Source organism: Ranitomeya imitator, chromosome 1 (genome assembly GCF_032444005.1).
Source record: "Ranitomeya imitator isolate aRanImi1 chromosome 1, aRanImi1.pri, whole genome shotgun sequence".
Lineage (NCBI taxonomy): Eukaryota > Metazoa > Chordata > Amphibia > Anura > Dendrobatidae > Ranitomeya > Ranitomeya imitator.
In genome coordinates this window covers 483,384,457-483,394,387 of record NC_091282.1, presented here as the reverse complement: position 1 = coordinate 483,394,387, position 9,931 = coordinate 483,384,457, and positions in this window count along the sequence as shown.

Sequence of the window (9,931 nt, the reverse complement as noted above, 5' to 3'; positions counted from 1 at the left end):
GATCCCCCCCCCCCCCCCCCCCCACAAGTGACCCCATTTTGGAAACTAGACCCCCCCAAGGAACTTAACTAGATGCATATTGAGCACTTTAAACCCCCAGGTGCTTCACAGAAGTTTATAACGCAGAGCCATGAAAATAAAAAATAATTTTTCTTTCCTCAAAAATGATCTTTTAGCCTGCAATTTTTTATTTTCCCAAGGGTAACAGGAGAAATTTGACCCCAAAAGTTGTTTCCCAGTTTCTCCTGAGTACGCTGATACCCCATGTGTGGGGGTAAACCACTGTTTGGGCACATGCCGGGGCTCGGAAGTGAAGTAGTGACGTTTTGAAATGCAGACTTTGATGGAATGCTCTGTGGGCGTTGCGTTTGCAGAGCCCCTGATGTGGCTAAACAGTAGAAACCCCCCACAAGTGACCCCATTTTAGAAACTAGACCCCCCAAGGAACTTATCTAGACATGTGGTGAGCACTTTGAACCCCCAAGTGCTTCACAGACGTTTACAACGTAGAGCCGTGAAAATAATAAATCATTTTTCTTTCCTCAAAAATGATGTTTTGGCAAGCATTTTTTTATTTTCACAAGGGTAACAGGAGAAATTGGACCGCAGTAATTGTTGCGCAGTTTGTCCTGAGTATGCTGGTACCCCATATGTGGGGGTAAACCACTGTTTGGGCACACGTCGGGGCTCGGAAGTGAGGGAGCACCATTTGACTTTTTGAATACAAGATTGGCTGGAATCAATGGTGGCGCCATGTTGCGTTTGGAGACCCCTGATGTGCCTAAACAGTGGAAACCCCTCAATTCTAACTCCAACACTAACCCCCCCCACCCCTAACCCTGGATTCGTGTGAGATTTTTCAGCATCATTTTTGAAAAATATGCGGGTAAAAGGCACTGCATTTTACCTGCGGATTTTCCGCGGATGTCCAGTGTTTTTTGTGCGGATTTCACCTGTGGATTCCTATTGAGGAACAGGCGTAAAACGCTGCGGAATCCGCACAAAGAATTGACATGCTGCGGAAAATACAACGCAGCGTTTCCGCGTGGTATTTTCCACACCATGGGCACAGCGGATTTGGTTTTCCATAGGTTTACTTGGTACTGTAAACCTGATGGAAAACTGCTACGAATCCGCAGCAGCCAATCCGCTGCGGATCCACAGCCAAATCCGCACCGTGTGCACATGGCCTAATTCTAAAGGTATGTGCACACGCTGCGGAAAACGCTGCGCATCCGCAGCAGTTTCCCAAGAGTTACAGTTCAATGTAAACCTATGGGAAACAAATCTCTGTACACATGCTGCAGAAAAACTGCACGGAAACGCAGCGGTTTACATTCCGCAGCATGTCACTTCTTTGTGTGGATTCCGCAGCGGTTTTACAACTGCTCCAATAGAAAATCGCAGTTGTAAAACCGCAGTGAAATGCGCAGAAAAAACACAGTAAATCCGCAGCGGTTTAGCACTGCGGATTTATGAAATCCACAGCAGAAAAATCAGCAGAGGACCAGAATAAATGTGCACATACCGAAACCCTACCCCTAACCCCATTCTAACATTAGTGGGAAAAAAAAAATTCTTTATTTTTTTATTGTCCCTACCTATGGGGGTGACAAAGGGGGGAGGGTCATTTATTATTTTTTTATTTTGATCACTGAGATTATCGGAGCACGGGGGGGGGGGGGGGTCGGAGGGGATCGGAGCACGGGGGGGGTGGTGGATCGGAGTGCAGGGGGGGGTGATTGGAGCACGGGGGGAGCCGGAGCACAGGACGGAGGGGAGCCAGAGCAGTGTACCGGCCAGATCGGAGGGCTGGGGGGCGATCGGTGGGGTGGGGGCACATTAGTATTTCCAGCCATGGCCGATGATATTGCAGCATCGGCCATGGCTGGATTGTAATATTTCACCTGTTAGAATAGGTGAAATATTACAAATCGCTCTGATTGGCAGTTTCACTTTCAACAGCCAATCAGAGAGATCGTAGCCACGGGGGGGTGAAGCCACCCCCCTGGGCTGTACTACCACTCCCCCTGGGCTGTACTACCACTCCCCCTGGGCTGTACTACCACTCCCCCTGTCCCTGCAGATCGGGTGAAATGGGAGTTAACACTTTCACCCGGCCTGCAGGGACGCGATCTTTCCATGACGCCACATAGGCGTCATGGGTCGGATTGGCACCAACTTTCATGACTCCTACGTGGCGTCATGGGTCGGGAAGGGGTTAAATGAGTGTAATCTGTAATACAACAGTATGGTGCTGGAGGGCCCAAATGCAATATTCAGGAGTCTGCACTGATGTTCTGAAATGGTAGTGTCACTACTTGTCACCAAGGGCTACATCATCATTGTTTGCCTTCACAGGGCTGCTTATACCTGTAAGGTCTCATGCAGACATCTATGCAATGAGTGACTGGCTAAGAGCTGTGCAAGCTAGACCGTTCCCTATGCTAAAGAATGGCTACATATGTTCTGTTAAAAAGATGGTATCTGCAGTCAGCCAGTACTTACCCAAAGGGAGAACCTACTTAATAAAAGATGGCACCCGTTCCTTGTGATGTAACCGTGATCCACTACAGTAGATTAAACTTATTAGAGAAACATGCTAAAAGAATCAAATCATGGCACAGACGAGGCCTAATATGAAGGGAGGAACACCAAGCAGATGGTCCTCTTATTCTAGAATGTCATCCATGGGAATATGGATCACCAAGTACTGCAAGTAAATACATGGGTAATAGGTGACAAATGTGGATGGTTTGAAGCTTCATCTAATAAAAGAAACATGGATACTGCAATTTACAAAAGAGGCCATAGATGTACCTGTGGATATAAATAACTTAGATTTTGCAAATTCACAGATCGCAGGGAAGTGGCAACTATAGAAAGCAGTGGTGTGTGGCCTCTGGTCCCGTTTGAGATGGTGTGTGCCCTGAGTCCCAACTCAGAGAGTACCGGAGGCCACACCCTGGGCCAACTAAGAGGGTAACATATTAAATGCCACTGTCCAACTCAGACAGCTGCATTTAACATGCACGCGCCGGAAGCACCTCACTAATCCCGGAGCCCATTGGCGCCCGTGTCACATGACCTTGGGTCACTGATGGGTTGGCATGGCAACCTGGGTCAGCAGGAGACCCCTGTTGTTGTCATTGCCGGTGCTGTGGTAGCCCCTCTTCAAGGAGAACTAATTTAGGTTGAGATACCAACTATCTCCACTATGCCATTATTGGTTCAAATTAACCCCTTCACGACATGCCCCGTACTAGTATGGGGCATGTCATGTCTCCCCCTTTAGGCTCTGGCGCTGAGCCCACATCAGTCGCTATGTCAGCTGACAAGTGCGCACAATAGCGGCAGGTGGAATTGCGATCCACCTGCTGCTATTAACCAGTTAAATACCGCTGTCAAATACTGACAGCAGCATTTAACTACCACTTGTGGCCGGTTATGCACGCCTCGCCAGGTTGTATTTGCAGAGCCCCTGACATGCTTGGACATTAGAAAACCCAAACAAATGACCGCATTTTGGAAACTACACATCTCAAGGAACTTATCTAGAGGTGTGGTGAGCACTTTGAACCCACAGGTCCTTCAAAGAATTTTATGACATTGAGCCATGAAAATGAAATATTAGTTTCCACAAACGTTATTTTGCCCCAAATTTATCATTTTTCAGGAAGGAGAAAATACATTGTACAATTTCCACCTTAGGAGAGGATTCACATTAGGATAGGTCACCAGCAAAAGGAGATTGCCTTATTGTTGACTGCTGGGCTGTCACACAGTGTAGGACAAACTAAGTTCAACACAAGGGGAAGAGGGTCCACACAAGGGGAAGGGGGGCCCTAGGGAAGCGGGGAGTGGAGACCCCTAGGCAGATCTAATGTTACCCTGTCTGCCCTAAAAGACCCTAAATATGTTCTGCACTTATCACCGAACAGGATACCTAATCCATGCCAGACCATAGCAGTAAGCCCTGCTTCAGGAAGGAAGGGGTGCACTGATCGAACCCCACTAACACTAAATACAGCTAGGATAAACGAAACAAGGGAGACGCGTAGCTTGAGTAGACTCAAACACCAATGCACTCCGAACTCCAAAGAGGACGCTCGCAGACTGTTACAATTCCAAGCCTGAACACGGAAATGCAAAGAGAATATCACACACAACTCCCAACACGAAATTGGGAGTTAAAAACACGCATATCCAGGTGATAACATGAGGGCCAGGGGATGTAGTGACTAGTCTGTGCTGCCAATGGTGGAGACCTTCTGCAGCTAGATGCAGTGCGACTGTCTGCAACCTGACACACCTGTGACAGGGGCACGCATAAATTGGCCAAATTATGTGCTAAGTATCTTCTCTTTTCCTATTTTCTAGAACACTAGTTCATTTCAAATGTCATATATTTCATGTTTACATGTTATAGCACTACAGAGCACAACTGTCGGATAGGTCAAACAGCATCCACAATGTCTCCATCTGCTTCATTATAAGGAATCACATATTTCGGAGATTTACATGGAAACCACGGTGTGAGTGCTCAGAACAAAGAGCAAGATAACTGTGAGCCAAGCCTTACTATGATTTTTTTGGGAAGTACGCCGTTCCTGTGGTATAAGTGATTAGACGACTTTATTTCCGAATGTGTGTGATTACAGTGATACCAGATTTATAACGTTTTCTTTGTCTTTCACATAATAAAATACGATTTATTTTTAATTTGAGCACCATAATTTTACTTTATTTCCTCCAACAGAGTCATGTGAGGGATTATTTTTGTGGGACAAGATGGCGTTTTCACAGTACCATTTTTGTTATTAGTCTTTTTAATCACGTTTTATTCCACTTTTCAGTGGAAGGATGAAAAAGCATAGCTTTTTTGCCTTGCTTTTTCTTTTATTAAGGTGTTCACTAAAGGGTGTAATGGTAAATGTTTTATCAACCCAAATTAGCTCTCCTTGGAAGGGGTTACAGCGACATTACATGTTGCCTGAAACCCGGGATGGTTAACTGAACCTCTCTGTGACCCGACTACACGGACCTCTCCATGAACCATTGAACAAAATACTCGGTGAGTAGCTCTTTGTGTTAGATAAGTTTCAGTGTTTTCTGGTGGTTCAGCAAGGCCATTCTTATCAAACCTCTGCCAGTGTTTGGATTTTGTGTGTATGATTCAAAGTATAAGATGATTTGTGGTTTATTATATGTTTCAATGTGTCTTTAGATGTATTACTGATAATTTTTTTTAATGAAACTGGTTGAAGTGACAAGTATAATATTTCAGGAGTCGAAGGAGAATTGTTATCTATGTCTGGAATGATATTGTTGTAAAGTATGAGGATCCTTGGCTGTTGGACTGAATGATTTTTAAGTGACCAATAACAGCACCGTGCCAGCGGCTGTGCAGTGTGGACTGCGTGACTGACGCTTTGTGAACTAGTTCTGATGAATCATCATCCTTGATGTCTGTGTTGTGTGAACTTAGGAGAGGAAGTGTCATAATAGGAGCAGTACTCCCTATCCAGCAAGTACAGTGGGTACGGAAAGTATTCAGACCCATTTACATTTTTCACTTTGTTTCATTGCAGCCATTTGGTAAATTCAAAAAAGTTAATTTTTTCACATTAATATACACTCTGCCCCCCATCTTGACTGAAAAAAAACAAATGTTTGCAAATTTAATAAAAAAGAAACTGAAAAATCACATGGTCATAAGTATTCAGACCCTTTGGTCAGATATTCATATTTAAGTCACATGTTGTCCATTTCCTTGCTATCTTCCTTGAGATGGTTCTACTCCTTCATTGGAGTCCAGCTGTGTTTAACCCCTTTACCCCCAAGGGTGGTTTGCACGTTATGGACCGGGCCAATTTTTACAATTCTGACCACTGTCCCTTTATGAGGTTATAACTCTGGAACGCTTCAACGGATCCCAGTGATTCTGACACTGTTTTCTCATGTCATATTGTTCTTCATGATATTGGTAACATTTCTTTGATATTACCTGAGTTTATTTGTGAAAAAAAAAAAACGGAAATTTGGTGAAAATTTTCGAACTTTGAATTTTTATGCAATTATATCACAGAGATATGTCACACAAAATACTTAATAAGTAACATTTCCCACATGTCTACTTTACATCAGCACAATTTTGGAACCAACATTTTTTTTGTTTTTTTGTTAGGGAGTTATAAGGGTTAAAAGTTGACCAGCAATTTCTCATTTTTACAACACCATTTTTTTTTTTTTTTTAGGGATCACATCACATTTGAAGTAATTTTGAGGGGTCTATATGATAGAAAATACCCAAGTGTGACACTATTCTAAAAACTGCACCCCTCAAGGTGCTCAAAACCACATTCAAGAAGTTTATTAACCCTTCAGGTGTTTCACAGGAATTTTTGAAATGTTTAAAAATGAACATTTAATTTTTTTTCACAAAAAATTTACTTCAGCTCCAATTTGTTTTATTTTACCAAGGGTAACAGGAGAAAATGGACCCCAAAAGTTATTGTACAATTTGTCCTGAGTATGCCGATACCCCATATGTGGGGGGAAATCACTGTTTGGGCGTATGACAGAGCTCGGAAGCGAAGGAGCGCCATTTGACTTTTCAATGCAAAATTTACTGGAATTGAGATGGGACGCCATGTTGCGTTTGGAGAGCCCCTGATGTGCCTCAACATTGAAACCCCCCACAAGTGACAACATTTTGGAAACTAGATCCCCAAAGGAACTTATCTAGATGTGTTGTGAGAGCTTTGAGCCCCCAAGTGTTTCACTACAGTTTATAACGCAGAGCCGTGAAAATAAAAAGTTTTTTTCCCACAAAAATTATTTTTTAGCCCCCAGTTTTGTATTTTCCCAAGGGTAACAGGAGAAATTGGACCCCAAAAGTTGTTGTTCTATTTGTACTGAGTACGCTGATACCCCATATGTTGGGGTAAACCCCTGTTTGGGCATACGGGAGAGCTCGGAAGGGAAGGAGCACTCTTTTTTTTTTTCAATGCAGAATTGGCTGGAATTGAGATCGGATGCCATGTCGCGTTTGGAGAGACCCTGATATGCCTAAACAGTGGAAACCCCCCAATTATAACTGAAACCCTAATCCAAACACACCCCTAACCCTAATCTCAACGGTAACCCTAACCACACCCCTAACCCTGACACAACCCTGATCCCAACCCTATTCCCAACCGTAAATGTAATCCAAACCCTAACCCTAAATTTAGCCCCAACCTTAGCCCTAACTTTAGCCCCAACCCTAACTGTAGCCCCAACCCTATTCCTAGCCCTATTCCTAGCCCTCTGACACGATTCCCCTGACTGCTGTCACCAATTGGTCAGGATTCCCACCGTGACCGTCACCCCTACGTCACGGATTGAGGTGACTTTAGGCTATCACATGTGCAGGGGGGCTTATCTTAGTTATCCCTCCACTCCACGATGTGATGAAAAACCACACACAAGGCTATTGACCTCTTAGTTTACAGCAGGGCTTATTCTAGGTATCCCACTGCTTTTCTATATACCACGAACTGCAGGGATTTATGTATATCCCACTTACAGTACCACTTAACACTTGCAGCTCTCTGGTGCCCCCTTACTCTCAGGTCAGATTAAGTACTGCACCCTGGGTAATTAGTTGCCAGAAAGGCTGCCTGCTATGTACTGGCTATTGGGCACGCTGCAGCGACGCGATAACTACTCCCACTCAGGCAGGAACAATAATTAGCAATGCCGCAGTCGCTTCAGCATAACGCAGGCTAGCAAGAGAACTACTTATGATATTTCATACCATATCGTGACACTTCCCCCTTTTGGTGTGCGCTAGGGAGGCAGTACCCCACGGTATGCCTCCATGGGCACCTCAGTGGGTTCACCCTGGCGGGAGAGTCCATCTGCATTCCCATGCTCTTTGCCCGTTTTGTGTTCAATGGTGAAGTCAAACTGCTGAAGGGCAAGCCTCCAGCGCAGCAACCTGCCGTTGGTTCCACACATGGTGTTTAGCCAGCGCAGAGGGTCGTGGTCAGTCACCACAGTGAAGGGGCGACCGTACAAGTAGTGCTGCAAGCGCTGCAGGGCCCAGACTATGGCCAGGCACTCCTTCTCGATTGTGGAGTAGGCCACTTCCCTCGGCAAAAGTTTCCGGCTCAGGTATAACACGGGGTGCTCTTGGTCCTCCGAGTCAACCTGGCTGAGCACAGCCCGAAGGCCAAACTCGCTGGCGTCGGTCTGCACCAAGTACGGTCAACTGCTGTCGACTGCTTTCAACACAGGGGCGTTGCACAGTGCGGTTTTCAATGCCTGGAAGGCCCCCTCACAGCCATCTGTCCAGTTGACGATGTGGGGTAGCTTCTTCCTGGTGAGGTCCGTCAAAGGTTTTGTCGGGCTACTATAGTGCTGTACGAAGCGCCTATAGTACCCTGCAGTGCCCAAGAAGGACATCACCTGTTTCTTGGTCACGGGAGTGGGCCAGTTCACGATCACATCCACTTTGTCAGGCTCTGGCTTCAGGGTGTTCCCGCCTACCCGGTACCCCAGGTTGTGAACCTCCCTCATGCCCATCTGACACTTTCCCGGCTTGATAGTCAGTCCTGCTTGGTGAATTTGCCTGAGCACCTCCTCGAGATGCTGCAGGTGTTCCTCCCAGGAGGAACTGAAGATGGCAATGTCATCCAAGTACGCCACGGCGTACTTCTCCAGTCCCTGAAGCAGGAGGTTGACCATCCGCTGGAAAGTGGCAGGGGCATTCTTCATGCCGAAGGGCATGACCGTGGACTCGTACAGTCCAAAGGGTGTGATAAAGGCGGACTTCTCCTGCGCCTCGGGGCTCAGGGGAATCTGCCAGTATCCTCGACTCAGATCCATTATTAGGTAATCTGCGCCAGCTAACTTCTCAAGCAGCTCCTCGATGCGCGGCATTGGGTGCGCATCCGAGGCTGTGATGGCGTTGAGCCCCCTGTAGTCCACGCAGAACCGGGTGGTCCGGTCCTTCTTTGGCACGAGAACTACAGGTGATGCCCACGCACTCTTTGACCGTCGAATCACCCCCAGCTGTAACATCTCATCGATCTCTTGGCGCATAATCTGCTGCACCTGGTCAGAGATTCGATAGGGTGTTCGCCGTAGTGGGGCGTGATTCCCGGTGTCCACCTCGTGGACTGCTAGCTGAGTCCTCCCAGGTCGGTTGGAGAACACGACCCGGAAGGGTTCCAGTGTGGTTTGCAACTGCAACCGCTGGGATTCAGTTAACGAGGCGCTTACCTCCACGTCCTCGATGGACCCATTGGCCTTGGCTTGGGCCAGCATGTCCAGGAGGGTGTCTTCCTCACCGTCTTCGGGCAAGCTGCAGACAGGTAGGACGAAAGGTTCACGTGCGTGATGAGCCTTCATCATGTTGACGTGAAAGGCCTTTCGCCTACCCCGAGAGTGGTCAAGCGTGACCACGTACGTGACCGGGTTGAGCTGTTGGTGGACGACGTACGGGCCCTCCCAGGCTGCCTGAAGCTTATCCGTTGGTACGGGGACCAGCACCCACACCTTTTGACCCACGTGGTAGGTCCGCTCCCGGGCGTTCTGGTCGTACCAGTGCTTCTGATCAGCCTGAGCCTGCGTCATGTTGTCATGCACCAACTGCGTCAAGGTCTGCATCTTGTCATGGAAGCGCATGAAATACTCCACTAGGGACACTTCAGAAGGGTTAGGCTCCTCTTCCCAGGATTCTCTTACCAACCCAAGGGGTCCCCGAACTCGCCTGCCGTACAGGAGCTCGAAGGGGGAGAACCCCGTCGAGGCCTGCGGAACCTCTCGGTAAGCGAACAGCAGGTGTGGGAGGTATCGTTCCCAGTCGCGCCCTTGGGTCTCAACCAGCATGCGTAGCATCTGTTTGAGGGTACCATTGAAGCGTTCACACAGGCCATTGGTC